Source organism: Equus przewalskii, chromosome 3, assembly GCF_037783145.1.
Source record: "Equus przewalskii isolate Varuska chromosome 3, EquPr2, whole genome shotgun sequence".
NCBI lineage: Eukaryota > Metazoa > Chordata > Mammalia > Perissodactyla > Equidae > Equus > Equus przewalskii.
The window spans coordinates 106,147,179-106,160,255 of NC_091833.1; the positions used below are offsets into that span (position 1 = coordinate 106,147,179).

A 13,077-nucleotide genomic window follows, 5' to 3' on the forward strand; every position below is an offset into this window, starting at 1 on the left:
AGCAAAGGTGCAAAGGCGACAATGAATTGCAGCCTATTGTTTCCGCTGCAAATACAGCTTATGGAAGTATTGCAGCCTTTCAGCATTTACATATGTCACCAGAGAGAGGAAAAACAAGGTCGCACATTTCAGGAAGCCAGTGGTAGCAGCCGAATTGATCTATTCCAACTCAAACTTTCAAGAGGTTTCTAGAAATCTCTATAATGACCATATTTCTCCTGTTATCAAGTTGACAGATCATTAGACAATGAATTTTTTCCCCGGTTCATGAATTTGTTTAAAAGAAAGGGTTTATAAAGGTAAACAAATGAAATCACATTTATCCGATTGCCATTTGTTGCAAAGAGTGGAATGGAAACTCCCCTGGGAAAATCTGGGAAGAGAGTCACTGTAGCGGAAACTACATTTTGGGTAAAGCACGACAAGATAGGTTGGAAAGGATAGTGCATGTTCCATTGCTGCTGAAACAGATGCTGACTGCTCTGGATGTGTTTAATGCAAGCACTTTCGAAGCCTCTTGCTGTGCAAACTCTGAAGTTACCGTACAGGACAGGACCGCTAAGCCTCATTAAATCCTTCTGCTGATAGATATTTTGGCACTTACTCACCAAGTGGCCTGTGTGTGCAGTTTAAGAGATCCTCAATTTTTAAGATACAATTCGCATTGATCAGTTTTTATACATAGCTACCATTTATTGAGCACCTGCCATAGGCCATGCACCATGCTGAGTCCTACATCCCAAGTTAATTTAATTCAAATTGTAAGCCTGGAAGGGAAGTATTACTGTCCCTATACAAGAGGAAGGTACCGAGCTCACTGAGGTTAAGTAACTTGCTCAGCTTGGCAGCAGTAGAGCCAGATTTGGACCCAGGTCTCTGACTTCCAAACCCATAACGTCTGGCCCACTCTAGTGCTCTTACAAGACCCTTGCAAGAGTGATGAATCCCAGTTGTGCTGTCAAGCTATCTGTTCTCGATTTCTAGCCATTTTGTCCTTTCACTCTCTGAGCAGGACTTTATTTTCTGGTCCCTGGACCAAGTCAGGCATAATTCCTCCCTATTATATTCCCATGGCTCATTTATTTTCTTTATCATAACAAACATCACACCTTATTAGCATTACACGTTTGATGTTTCTGGTCGCCACTAGATTGTAAGCTCCATGAGGGCAGAAGCTGTGTCTCTGCTGGTCACAACTATACCTAGTATGTCTCATGACACATAGTAGGTGCCCAATTAGTATTGAATAAGCAAGTGAATGAGTGTTGTGCTAAAATCATCACTGAGTTCCTGTCATCATGGAGTCCTTTCTTCTTCAGACTTGAGATTGTGCCCTTATATTCATTACATCTTTTCTTTCTCCTGTCTTGTCCCATCAGAACATGTAGCAAGTGAAGAGCCAAGGCTCAGATGCAGGTCTTTCTTATTTCAGTGTTCACATCCTTTCTTTCACCCTACCTTGTGTTTAAAGTGTAAAAGAGGCTTCTCACTGTGGCTCCTATCAAACGACTGGATGGTTTTCCTTTTGTTCTTATTTTCCATCCCTCATACTAATTTTTAACTGGCTGAAGCACCCTGGCTAGAAAGCACCACCCTTGAATGTCCTGCTTACTCAGCTGAAAGCAGCAGCTGTTCCAATAAGCAATTTGATGTTCAGCACCTGAGATTGGCTCCCTCCTTCCTGCAAGACTGCAAGCTCAACAGAACTTAGGAAAGCATGAAAGAGTTTCCTAGCCTGTTTTTCTTAACGCAGTAAGGAAAGCAGCACACGTTGAGGAAGGATATTTGTGTTCTGGGCAAGGACAACTGGCTCCTACCTGTACAATTTCAGCTGAACTTCTTTTGATGGGGTCCTGGGAATGAAGAATGATTTGTTTATCAAGGGCTGTGAAGAAAAGACTAAGAGATGGTTTTGTTGTTATCCTTATTGTCTGTCCCAAGTGGTATACTGGTAAATGTGGCTTTCCCTCCAGCAAATCTCTGATCTGTGGTATTTGCCAATTTCTGTGGTGTAAATATTCCCATTGTGGCCGATTTCAAGCTAGCAACATGACGTCATTGAATGCATAATAGAGAGGTAATACATGACTGGCTCCCATAAATCGATATAAGTTGATCTAGCACACTAGTCTGTCTTGATCCCATCAGCCCATACATGGAAAGAGAGTGGTGGTTTAGGGCCTGAGCCAGGCCTGAGATTTCCCCTGGGAGACGATGGGGGATGGTGAGGCAAAGGGCCAAGCTAGTGCATGTGGCAGACAGACAAGGCCCATGAGCTAGAGAGGACATAGGCAAATATCCCATCTGGTGGGCCAACGATGGGAGTGAAGTGGGAGTCAAGGTGAGGATCTCAAACCCCAAAGTTTAGCACCAGAGGCAGATAGATATAGAGTAGAAACACTGGGGACACCACTCATCAGTTGGTTGACCCTGGATATGTTACTGAAACTCTCTGTGCTTCAGTTTCATTAGCTGTAAAACTGGGATACCTAATAATAGTTCTTACCTTAAAGAGTTTTTGTGATGATGTTATAATGTATGTAAAGTGCTTAGCATGATGCCTGGCACAGAACACGCACTCGCTGTATGGTAGCTATTAAAATTAGGCTGGAATGCATAAGAGTGGGTGGGGCTTCCTCGGAAATTGTCCCAAACATTAGGAGGTGTCGGCAGCTTACCTTCCTGGGCTGGCAGTGAGTCCCTGGGGTTAGCTGTCTTAAAGGGTCAGGCCGGGGTGGAGTGCTCAGCGTAACTGTTGGTGAGAAAGATAATCAAAACATGTTTTGCTAAGTGGCAATAATTTTTTGGCTGTTTTCTAAACTGTTAAAAGAAAGTCTCATTTTTCTCTTTGTGGCAGGTTGTGTAAAAAATCTTTAAAATGGATTTGAGGTGGCTCATGAAGAACCAAAAAGTGCATTCTCATGTTGAGATCATGTTAAAGGAGAGATTAGCAACTGTAAATATAGAAAGGGAGCAGGAGTGAGAAAAATTACTAGAGCGTGAAATTTAGCTCTGAGCTTCCTGGTGGTTAAGGGAGGAAATATACAGATGCATATGGATGTAACGTGTTACATAGCTCTCACCAGGCATGCCAGTTCTTCATGAGAGAGCGTCTTGCTGTATTTGTTCTTGTTGTTGTTAAATTCCAATAGGTTGTTTTAGTCATAGGGAGCCTGAAGTACCCATGGCCACCAGTCTTTCTGAGTTTCCAGAGTCTGTAGACTGGAGAAAATCAACCACTGAGACTGTGTTTTGCCTTTTCTAAGAAGTACATTACGTTCCAGTAGGCCTCCAATGTTACTCCTGCCCCCCTCAATCTTTTCTTCAAACAACAGTAAAAGTGATCTTAAACATGTAAGTTGGACGACGTCATTTTACTGCTTAAACTCTGGAATGCCCTGGGAATTGAACCAAACTCTTTACTGTGGACCACATCACCTCACACAATCTGACTCCAACATTATCTCGGTGCCCTCCCTGCTCCTGACCTTGTAGTTCCATTGCTTCCTCTTTTCTGCCTCAGGACCTTTGCACATAACCTTCCCTCTGGTAGGAATGATCTTTCCCCTCTTCACAGAGGTGGCTCCTTCTCTCATACCTGTCCCTCCTCAGCCTTCACAGGTGGCAGTTCCTAATGCAGATTCCATCCCTGTTTGTCTCCCTCTCAGCTTCTTTTTGCTTCTCTAAACTGGCACTGGAACAAGCTATATTTGGTAAGATAAGATGAGGAAATGACTTTATTTTTCACCTACCACAGCTTCAAACCTGCTTGGGAAGGATTTGACAAGGAAGATATGGCAAGCAAATCTCATGGCTTTTACAATCATTTTTGAGTATTAAACTCATCTTCTTTTTAGATATGAAATAGTTCAGTCCAATTTAATGTCAAAACTTCAGTTCCTCAGGGGCTGGCCCAGTGGTGCAGCAGTTAAGTTTGCACCTTCCACTTTGGCGGCTCTGGGTTCACGGGTTCGGATCCTGGGTGTGGACGTACGCACTGCTTGTCGAGCCAAGCTGTGGTAGGCAACCCACATATAAAGTAGAGGAAGATGGGCATGGATGTGAGCTCAGGGCCAGTCTTCCTCAGCAAAAAGAGGAGGATTGGCAGCAGATGTTAGCTCAGGGCTAATCTTCCTCAAAACAAAACAAAACAAAGCAAAATAAAACCAGTTCCTCGTCCAATTTACAGTGTTTTCATTCTTCTAGGCTCAAGCTTAACTTAATTAACGTCCTATTGACCAGAAGTAGGGGGAGCCTTGTGGTCCTATCTTTCATTTTTCACCTTCTTCTTCTGCTCCCCACTGAACCTCTCCTGCCATTTCAGAGACCCCTGGAGAGGAAGGAGTGGGGAGGACTGAGGGGCACGAGATCTTTTTAGGTAGCTGGTGCTGTTTGCAGTTCTCTCTTGACTGTCAAGTGTCCTCTGTCAAGGCAGAAAAACAATTATGATTCTTCTTGGGGACAAGATCCCCCACTGGAGGCCTCCCTCCTGTCACTCTCTGCCCCAGGCACACGCCCTGGCTCACCTCGCATGAATCCAGGGCCCCACGGTTCCCTCACACCGCCTCTGTCTGCTTGGGCGGTCTCACTCCACTGGGCGGCCCTCTCAAGAAGACTCAGGCCAAGTGAGCTTGCACAGTGTCCACTCTGCCCACTGGAGATATTAGGCATCTTGCCCTCTGACATTCCAGAAGGACAGGCCATTCCCAGGGCAGCCCTCTCCCTTTGCTCAGCCCTCATTGGAGCTCCAGTCAGCTCCTTGCCTGTGGACTTTTCCTCTGGGCTCTGTGCACCAGCATACTGGACATGCCCTCGAAGAAGTCTATCATCACGCTGTGCTCTGGTGCCATGACAACACCGGGGACCAGAGCTCCCTCACCGTCTGCCTGCAATTCCACCCCTTATCTCCGGGCTTTCCTCATGTATGCAGCTTGGGCGTCACAGGGGGACTGTGGGTCACAGGACCAAAGACTGGTTTTGGCCGCCTCTTAGGAAATCCTGAATGAGCGGTCTATATCTTTATACCTTTGGTTAGAATTTGCTGGGGACCTAAGTGGGTTTTCTTTATCACCTATTGTTCTCGGCTTTGGGCTTTAACCAAAATAGTAAGAAAACACCAAAAATTCCACTTGATATTTTATTACATTCCACGCATTACTTAATGTATTTATTTTTGTCAGGGCCTCAGTAGAGCTGGAGTAGTTGATTCAAGCATCAAGGAGTCAAAATGAAAGTAAGAGTGACGTCTTTAATGATGGCCTAAACGAGAGGCTAAAACCAAGAGAGTACAGCGCCCCCACCCCCCGACCCCCCCCTCATTTTGCCCATGGAATAGTGTCCTGATTGAAAGTGAGATGGATCTGCACAGATGTGGGGTTGTCTGGTTGTTGAGGGAGCCCTGAACAAAAGGTTCCAGCAGTTTCATGGACGCTGGGATCAGGAGGAGGGGAGGGAGAGGACTAGGGAAGAAAAATACTGGGAACTGAGTCAGAGTGGAAACACTGGTCTCCAAGGCTTTCCCTTTCCCCCTAAGGAGGTCTTGAGAGGGGTGCCTGAAGGCCTCTGCCCAAGGCCTTGGATGCAGAGACCCAGGAGGGAAGGTACTGGGTGGGAAGGCAAACAGAGAAGAGTACGGCCAGAGGGGCTGAGTCCGTGACACAGCTGCCTTCAGAGCCTGCAGTGAGCTGGCTGTCACCAAGCCTGAGTTGCGGAGGGGAGCTTCCCCCAGGAGGCCTGCCAGGGAGAGCCTTTGTAATTGCCCATGGTTGGGTCTGAAAAATCACACGTGGTTTTTCAACCAGAAGCCAGACTCCCCATTTTTATTTATGTATTTATTATCTCTATTCTCTAGAATAATGTGGGTTTCCCTAGGGGAAAGTACAGTCTCTGGCACATAGTAGGTACTGATAAGTATGCGTTGAATAAAAGGAGGAATGCAGGCCAGGTGGCTACAGAGAGAAGACCCACTTGTGGTCTTCAAGGAGCCACATCTGTCGAAGATGAAGACTGAGTCATGTTTCACAAGGTGGCCCATGCTTAACCTCCAAGAGCCATTTATTGTTATTAGAGGAAAGAAAGATTACTGTGATGGAGCGGGCAGGAGAGGCTTCAAAGGTGAGTCACGGCTTGAGCTAGTGGGTTCATTACGGATGGGATTTGGAGAGGTGAAACTCAGAAAGCACCATTTGGCTCACAAACTTGACGTCAAACTCACCCACACTTACTAGAGCCATCTGTCTTGATACCTCCCACTTTCCCAGTGGAATACTTAGAGCATGCAAATATCTGCTGGTAGTGTTCCCGGCTCCCCACCAGCCCCAAACAGGGAGGAAAAGGAGAGGGTGGTATTTTGGGGACCCAACTCCTGAATTTCATTTAGTCCATTCCTTTTTCCGGCATGGACATTTCATTCCTTTGGGCTGTAGATCAGTGCTTGTATTTTTTTTCCTTCAAACCATTTTTACTCTCTTTCATCCTCTGTCACTGCTTCATGCTTCTACCAGATTTTAAACTTCTGTTTACTGAATGGGGATGAGAGTATATTCAGGTTTGTACAAATGCACAAAGAAAGTAGATTTGCAGATGCATGACAACCCTCACTGTATGGTAGGAAACTTTGATCCACACCTATGAACCTTAACCCTCCCTTCCTTGGCTATGGGGGATGGGGCGGGTTGTGCTCATTGTTTCTTAAATATTTAGCCCTTTGAAGACAAATTAAGTAAAACCACAGAATCGTAGCATCCTAGCATCAGAGAAGACCTTTTAAATTCCAATGTATGTTAAAGGCAAATTTTATCTCTTGGGTAGATGAGTCTGTAGTTGAGGAAAATTCCTTGGTACACCTTTCAGTTGAAGGAGGCAAGCCCCTCCGTCCCCCTTCTGCACCCTACCCTCAGCAGACATGGGATGGGTCAAGATGAGGTCAACAGAGACAGGAATATACTTGTGCAGTAAAAGAAGGCAGAATTTTGAATATCCACTTGCAGTAAAGACAAGGAGTTATCAGGGCCCCAGGGAGGCAATGCAGGAGCAACGGAGGAACTGAGTGACTTTGCAGGCTGCTGAGGCAAAGGGAGGAGCCACAAAGCTGGAAGGCATTCTCTGTGGCAGGGAAAGGGAACTATATCCTAGGGGTTTGATATCTGATTTTTAATTTGAAGTTGTTTTTTGCTCTATGCTCTAAATACCCTCTGCTACCTGCAAAACTTCAGTAAAAATCTGCTACACAAATTGTCTTGTGTTAGTGGGACTCTGGGGAATGAATGCAGAGCAGAGTTCTGTAAGCCAGAGGGTCCACTTGGCACAGGCGACGGTGCAGGCTGGAGGGTACACTGACTCAGAGGCAGATGTGAAAGAACATTTACAAGAGGAAGGTGTCCTTGAAGGGAGTAGGCGGGAACGTGACTTAGAGTTCACCTTATCTATGAATTCCATCTTTGAAAAACCCACACATTTGATGAAATACTTTCTTAATTGTCATCCAAATCATTGACACAGAGCAGCAACAGGCCTGGAGGAGGCTGCTGTTCCATGGGGTACAACACCTGGACTGCCTTTAGAGGTCCGCAGTGACGTGCCAAGCAGAATTCTTTGGGTCTTGGCAATCACCTAGTTACAAAGTGTCCAAGCTAGACGTTCACCAGGTCCTCTTTTCTCCAATTTCCTCAGAAGGACATTTTGATGTGTTTTGTCAGATGTATCTGGAAACCACATCGGATGGGTTTCCTTTACTTTCTCAACTAGGAACATCCTTCAAAATGGGAATAGATCAATCAGATATGACTGATTTTTCATAAACACGCTGCTTCCCTTTGGCTGTATTTGGTGTGCTAAATTATCACCAACCTGGTTTCTAATAGACTTCTCATCTGTCAGGGCTTGAAGCGACTGCAGTGATGGATAATCTAATCCCACAGCTTCATTCTGCAGAGGACCCTGAGCTTCGACTTGGCCAAGGTCACATGGTTGGTAAAAACTAGGGGACTGAATTTAGCTTGCAACAAACATCTCCCTCCCCAGTTTTCTACTGCATGCTTTCTTGGGGGGAGATGTGTATGTACTTTGTAGCTCAACCGACGTCTTTTTTATTTTAGCTTTTAAAATGTGCATATACTATTATACCAACTAGGTATAGTAAAAAAGGAAAGGTACTTTTATTATTTGTACCAGAGGCCAGAGATGCTCCTAAATGTCCTATGATGCACAGGACTGTACTCCACAGGATTATCCAGTCCCAAACTCCTCTAAGAACAGGTCTGTTATCAGTTGTAACGTACCCTGCACCAAAGAACTCTGCAGAGAACATTCAGTCCTGTGTATCTATATTCAACTGAAATTATTTAAGATTCTATTTCCAAGAGACTGTAATTCTTGAGCTCTGCAATGATGAGCTGTGTCATTTCAGACCAGTGTTTCTGCTGAGAACGTGGAAAGCACACACACACCTGTAAGCAGGCACCGCAGAGGCTCCCAAGGCGGGGAGGATCTGTGGGTCCTGGACCTGTGAGAGGAGAGAGCCAGGAGAGGGGAGCTCCCTGTTGGGAGCAGCCTTTCCCCTCATCCCAAAGTGGCAACAAAGAGACTGAGAAGTGAGCGGAGCTTTGACAGTCTCAGGGGTTGGGGGCTTTTGGTGGGGATCCTGTAGGGCTACAGCCTAGGACAATGTTTCTCAACAGGGGTGCTTTTGTCCCTTCAGAGGACACTTGACAATGTCTGGAGACAGTTTTGCTTGTCACGACTGAGAGGGTGCCACTGGCTCCTAGTGGGTATCGGCCAGGGATGCTGCCAGCAGCCTTCAGCGCACGGACAGCTCTCCAACAACCGAGAATGATCTGCTCTAAAAGGTCCATGGCGCTGAGGCTGAGAGACCCAGTAAGAAGCCCTGACTAGGAGTGAAGGAGAATGGGAAGTAAACCAGTCCTCACAAAGATGGAAGCCCAGACTCAAATCTCTCAAAGCTCTGAAAAGCTCTGGTTGCATTTTCAGCCTGGGTTCCTGACAGAAGCAAACGTGAACCCTCCCTGGAGCAGGACAACGTTACCTAGAACCTCACATATACCCAACACCCTTGCATAAGGTGGGACGGGGGGAAGTCCTCCAAGTCAAGGATGCTACATTCCTTGCTTTGTCCACTGGTAAAATGCTCATTTGTATTTGACTTTAATAAATTAAAGATGCATGTTGTCTAGTCTTTACAGTAACCACTGAAAGAATGGTGTTGTCTATATTATAAATTATCTGTAGAAATATATGTATAAATTACATATAATTAAAATATATTATAAATATATAAACATATATTTAATAAAGGAGGAAACTGAACACAATATATCCAAAAGGAGACAGGAATCCAAAAGAAATAGAAAACAAATAACAATATGGTAGAATTAACCCCCACTGTGTCAGTAATACATTCAATGAAATCTACTACTCCCATTAGAGTCCAAGATGATCAAACTGAGTTAAAAAAATCAAAAGACTGTAATTCTTTGCCAATCTCCTGACTCTGAACAGCAAACTGTCACAGAAGAATGGTCTTTATAATGGGTAATGTTATACTGAGGGATTTCTGCTTAAACCCTTTACATATGTTTTGTCATTTAACCCTTGATACTGGCCCTATTATTTTCATCTTCTTGTAGATGAGGAAACCGGGGCACACTTGCTCCATGTCATATGGCTAGTACATGGCAGAATGAGCGTTTAATGCAGGCCCTCTGGCTCCAGGATTCATGTCCTTATCAACACTGCTAAATCAGCTGAGGTTTTAGCACTATCCTGTGTTTTATGACATTTCTTGGAGAGTCTCAACTGATAATATTTTGTCACACAAATAAATGATATTTTTCAGAACACATTCCCTTATTATTTTGTTCAGATAATATAACATCTTTCATTGTCCCTATCCTTTTTTTTTTTTTTTAACAACAATAAGCATTTATTTTGCTCATGAGTCTACAGGCCACCCAGGGAGTTCTGCTGCTCTGGGATAGGCTTAGCTGTCTTGGCCGGACTCACTCGTGGATCTGCAGTCAGGAGGAAGTTCAGCTGGGGGCTGTCCTGTCTAGTATGGCCTCAGTTAGCTCTTGTCTGATTCATGCAGTTACTCAGTCGAGCAGACCAGCCCAGCCTTGCTCTCCTGGGGCAGGCTGGGATCCAAGAGGGCGAGTAGAAGCACTGAGACCTCTTGGGATCCAGCTCAGAATGGGCACATCTTCCTTTCTGCTGCATTTTACTGGCTAAAGCAAGTCACAAGCCAGCCTGGATCCAAGGGTGGGGAAATAGACTCCATTTCTTTAGAGGAGGTGCTAAAATTTCACATTGCAAGGAGCATTTTTACTTGTAGGAGTAAAAAAATCAAGGTCTTTAGGGCAATCAGTCTACCACACCAGCATCCTGGCATAAGGAACTGGTTCTGTGAATAAATCAAAAGAACTTGGTTACAGGAAACGTGGTATCCAGGGAGGATGGCAGTGCTTGTTAAATGGGAGCAAAGCAGCTGGGCAGATTTTTCTGTCTTTGTCCTGATCCCATGCTCTTTTTAGTCACACTTCATCCAGGATTCTCTGGTTGCAAGCAACAGAAACAGATTTTTCTTACCTTAAGCAAAAAGGAAATTTGCTGAAAGGGCATGGGAGAGTTCATAGAATTGATGAGAAGTTTGGAGAAGCAGGCTCAGGAACCAAGGCATTTCTGCAGGGGAGGTGGGGTACAGAGGTGGCAAAAAACAATGCAACAGTCTTATTAATTGCACAGGGATGCATGAGCTTCAACTATTTTCATTTTCTGTTTTAGTTGCTTTATTCAAGGTTCAGTTTCCAGCAGAGGAGCGTCTGATTAGCCTAATTTGAGTCAGATGCCCTCTGCATAGTTAGGGGAACACAGGGCATTCCAAGTGACATTCCCACCAGGTATATTTAAGGGAAAAGTAATACCCAAACGATAGTATAGTATGGGCACAATTATCAAGAGAAGGTGAAACAGACGCTGGGTAGCCAAGAATAGCCTATGTCCACTATATCCTTTAAAAAAACAATTTCAAGTAGCTCCATGATATTTAAGGATTTTTCAGGAAAGAAATTTAATCACGGAAGAGCGCAGATACAGGGACAAAAAGACTGGGAAGAATTATAACAAGATGTAAGTAATTTTCTTTGAGTTGTGGGACTAGGGTTAGTTCCTTTTTGCTTCTGTTGTTTTTTCCTATAGTGTGCATTTATTACTTTTTTAATAAAAAATAAACTTCATCTTTTAAGATGAGTGGAATGAGGGAGGAGAGTCCCTTTTGATTGTCTGAGGACATAATCACTAGTTACTATATTAATAATAGGAGCATATGTTCCTCTTGAAATGCAACAACCGTCTTATATATAAAACTCTAAACAGAAACAAACAAACAAATTCCACCCAATTTGGAAAGGACTTGTGCTTGTGGGTTGGGTGCAGAAGGAAGCAATTTCCCTCCATTTTTCTGCCTGAGCAATTCTTTTGCACTTTGATATTTGTTTCACCAACAAGGTGTTTCATTATTTCTCCCACATAAAGAGCCTGTGCTCTTATGAGATGCTGTGGAAGACTCTGCCTTGCCCAGATGTGTCTCAATGAAAACAGCCTTTCTGTGCAGCGAATGAGACTTGTGAGGACAATGGGACCTGTGGGAAGAGGGAATCCTTTTTCAGAGTTCGGAAAAAAAAAAAGAATAAAGCTGTGTGCCCTGTAGGGATGAGAGAACACAGTTTTTCCTACTCACCTCTGTGCTGAGTTGGGGAGAACATTCATCGAACTCCAAGCCTGAGGCTGGGTCAGCAGATACACTCTCTTCTCTTGACCCTTCTCCAAGCTTCCTGTACCAGTTTTCATGATCAAATTTCTCTGCTCCCTTGGACCAGCTGAAAAAGAAGTTATGAGATCTCTCCATCATTCGCTACTCTCTCAGGCCCTTCCTTCTTCGAAGTTTTCCCATTTTGGGTCTTTTTTCTCTCTTTCCCAATGTTTCTTCTCTTTTCTTCACAGACTTTGTATCTCTGGGGAGTTCTGTCTGTGCCTCTGGGCCTTCCTTTTTCTATTTAGTTCTAAGAACCCATTCTGGGATTCTATTTCAGTCCATCCATCCATCCAACTGACCGCGATTGAAACCAGGAAGTGTGATCAGTGCCAGCGGCTGGAGGCCCCGGCTCTAGCTCTGCCCCACGTTGCTTCGTCTGAGGGCAGATATTTCCTGTTTCCCACAATGCTCCAGGAGAGCTGCCTGCTCAGAGCTCGGATTGTGTCTCTTCTCCTCCTGCTAGCAGGCCCTGCTTCCAAAACTCAGATTAGAAAAGATGGGACATTTTAAAAAAACGAGCTTGCTATCTTGGCATTTCCTCTTCCAATAGCAGATTTCTTATGCTTTGATAATTCCAGAGTGAGAACACAAATTGTGAAGTGGATTATGGGGGAGAGTTCTAGTCAGAGACGGAAGCTTTGTCCTCTGAGCCCTCTTGCTGCTCTCTGCATCCCCCTCCAGCTGTTGTCACTCTTCTGATATGGTCCGTTTACACGTCCACGCTCACTCTCCAGCCAGGGGGCTCCTGGAGGTCGGGGTCTGCATCTCCCAGGCCTGCGTGCCCTGTAGGGGATCCACATGTGTATGGATTAAAGATCTTTTTCTCTTCCTTCAAGCTTAGCCACCCACTGAATATGTCCTGAGATGCTCCGTGGTTTCAACTGATTCCAGCTGAGAAAAGCCATGATGAGGGGGAAGCGCGCAGGTGTTTGGAGGGGAGCGACGCAAGACGGGAGGAGGAGACAGCGCATGCTCCGGGAGGTCAGGACTGGAATTAATACGGCTAAATAGCACAGAGCGAAGGATCGCTATAGTCCTCCCATCTCAGAAGACCTGATTGGTTCCTTCAAATCTCTCTATTTTAAGGAATAATAAAAATATAATAGTGTGGTAATAATTGGATAATAGTAGGTAATAATTGATACTAATACTGCCTTACAGGAACTGTTCCAAATGCCTTACATTTACTAACTCATTTTGTCCTCACGACAGTCCTAAAACGTGTATTCTATCTTTACCATCCCCATTTT

At 44.7% G+C, this 13,077-nt stretch overlaps 1 long non-coding RNA gene across 1 annotated transcript; it reads right to left on the reverse strand.

Annotated features, from left to right (window-relative positions):
* Window positions 1-2,626: 2,626 nt before the first annotated feature.
* LOC139082356 (uncharacterized) lies at window positions 2,627-12,754 on the reverse strand. The gene is made up of 3 exons (XR_011538269.1): window positions 11,753-12,754; window positions 10,603-10,695; window positions 2,627-2,752 (listed from the first exon to the last, which is right to left on the reverse strand). It is a non-coding gene; the product is annotated as an uncharacterized lncRNA (long non-coding RNA).
* Window positions 12,755-13,077: the final 323 nt, after the last annotated feature.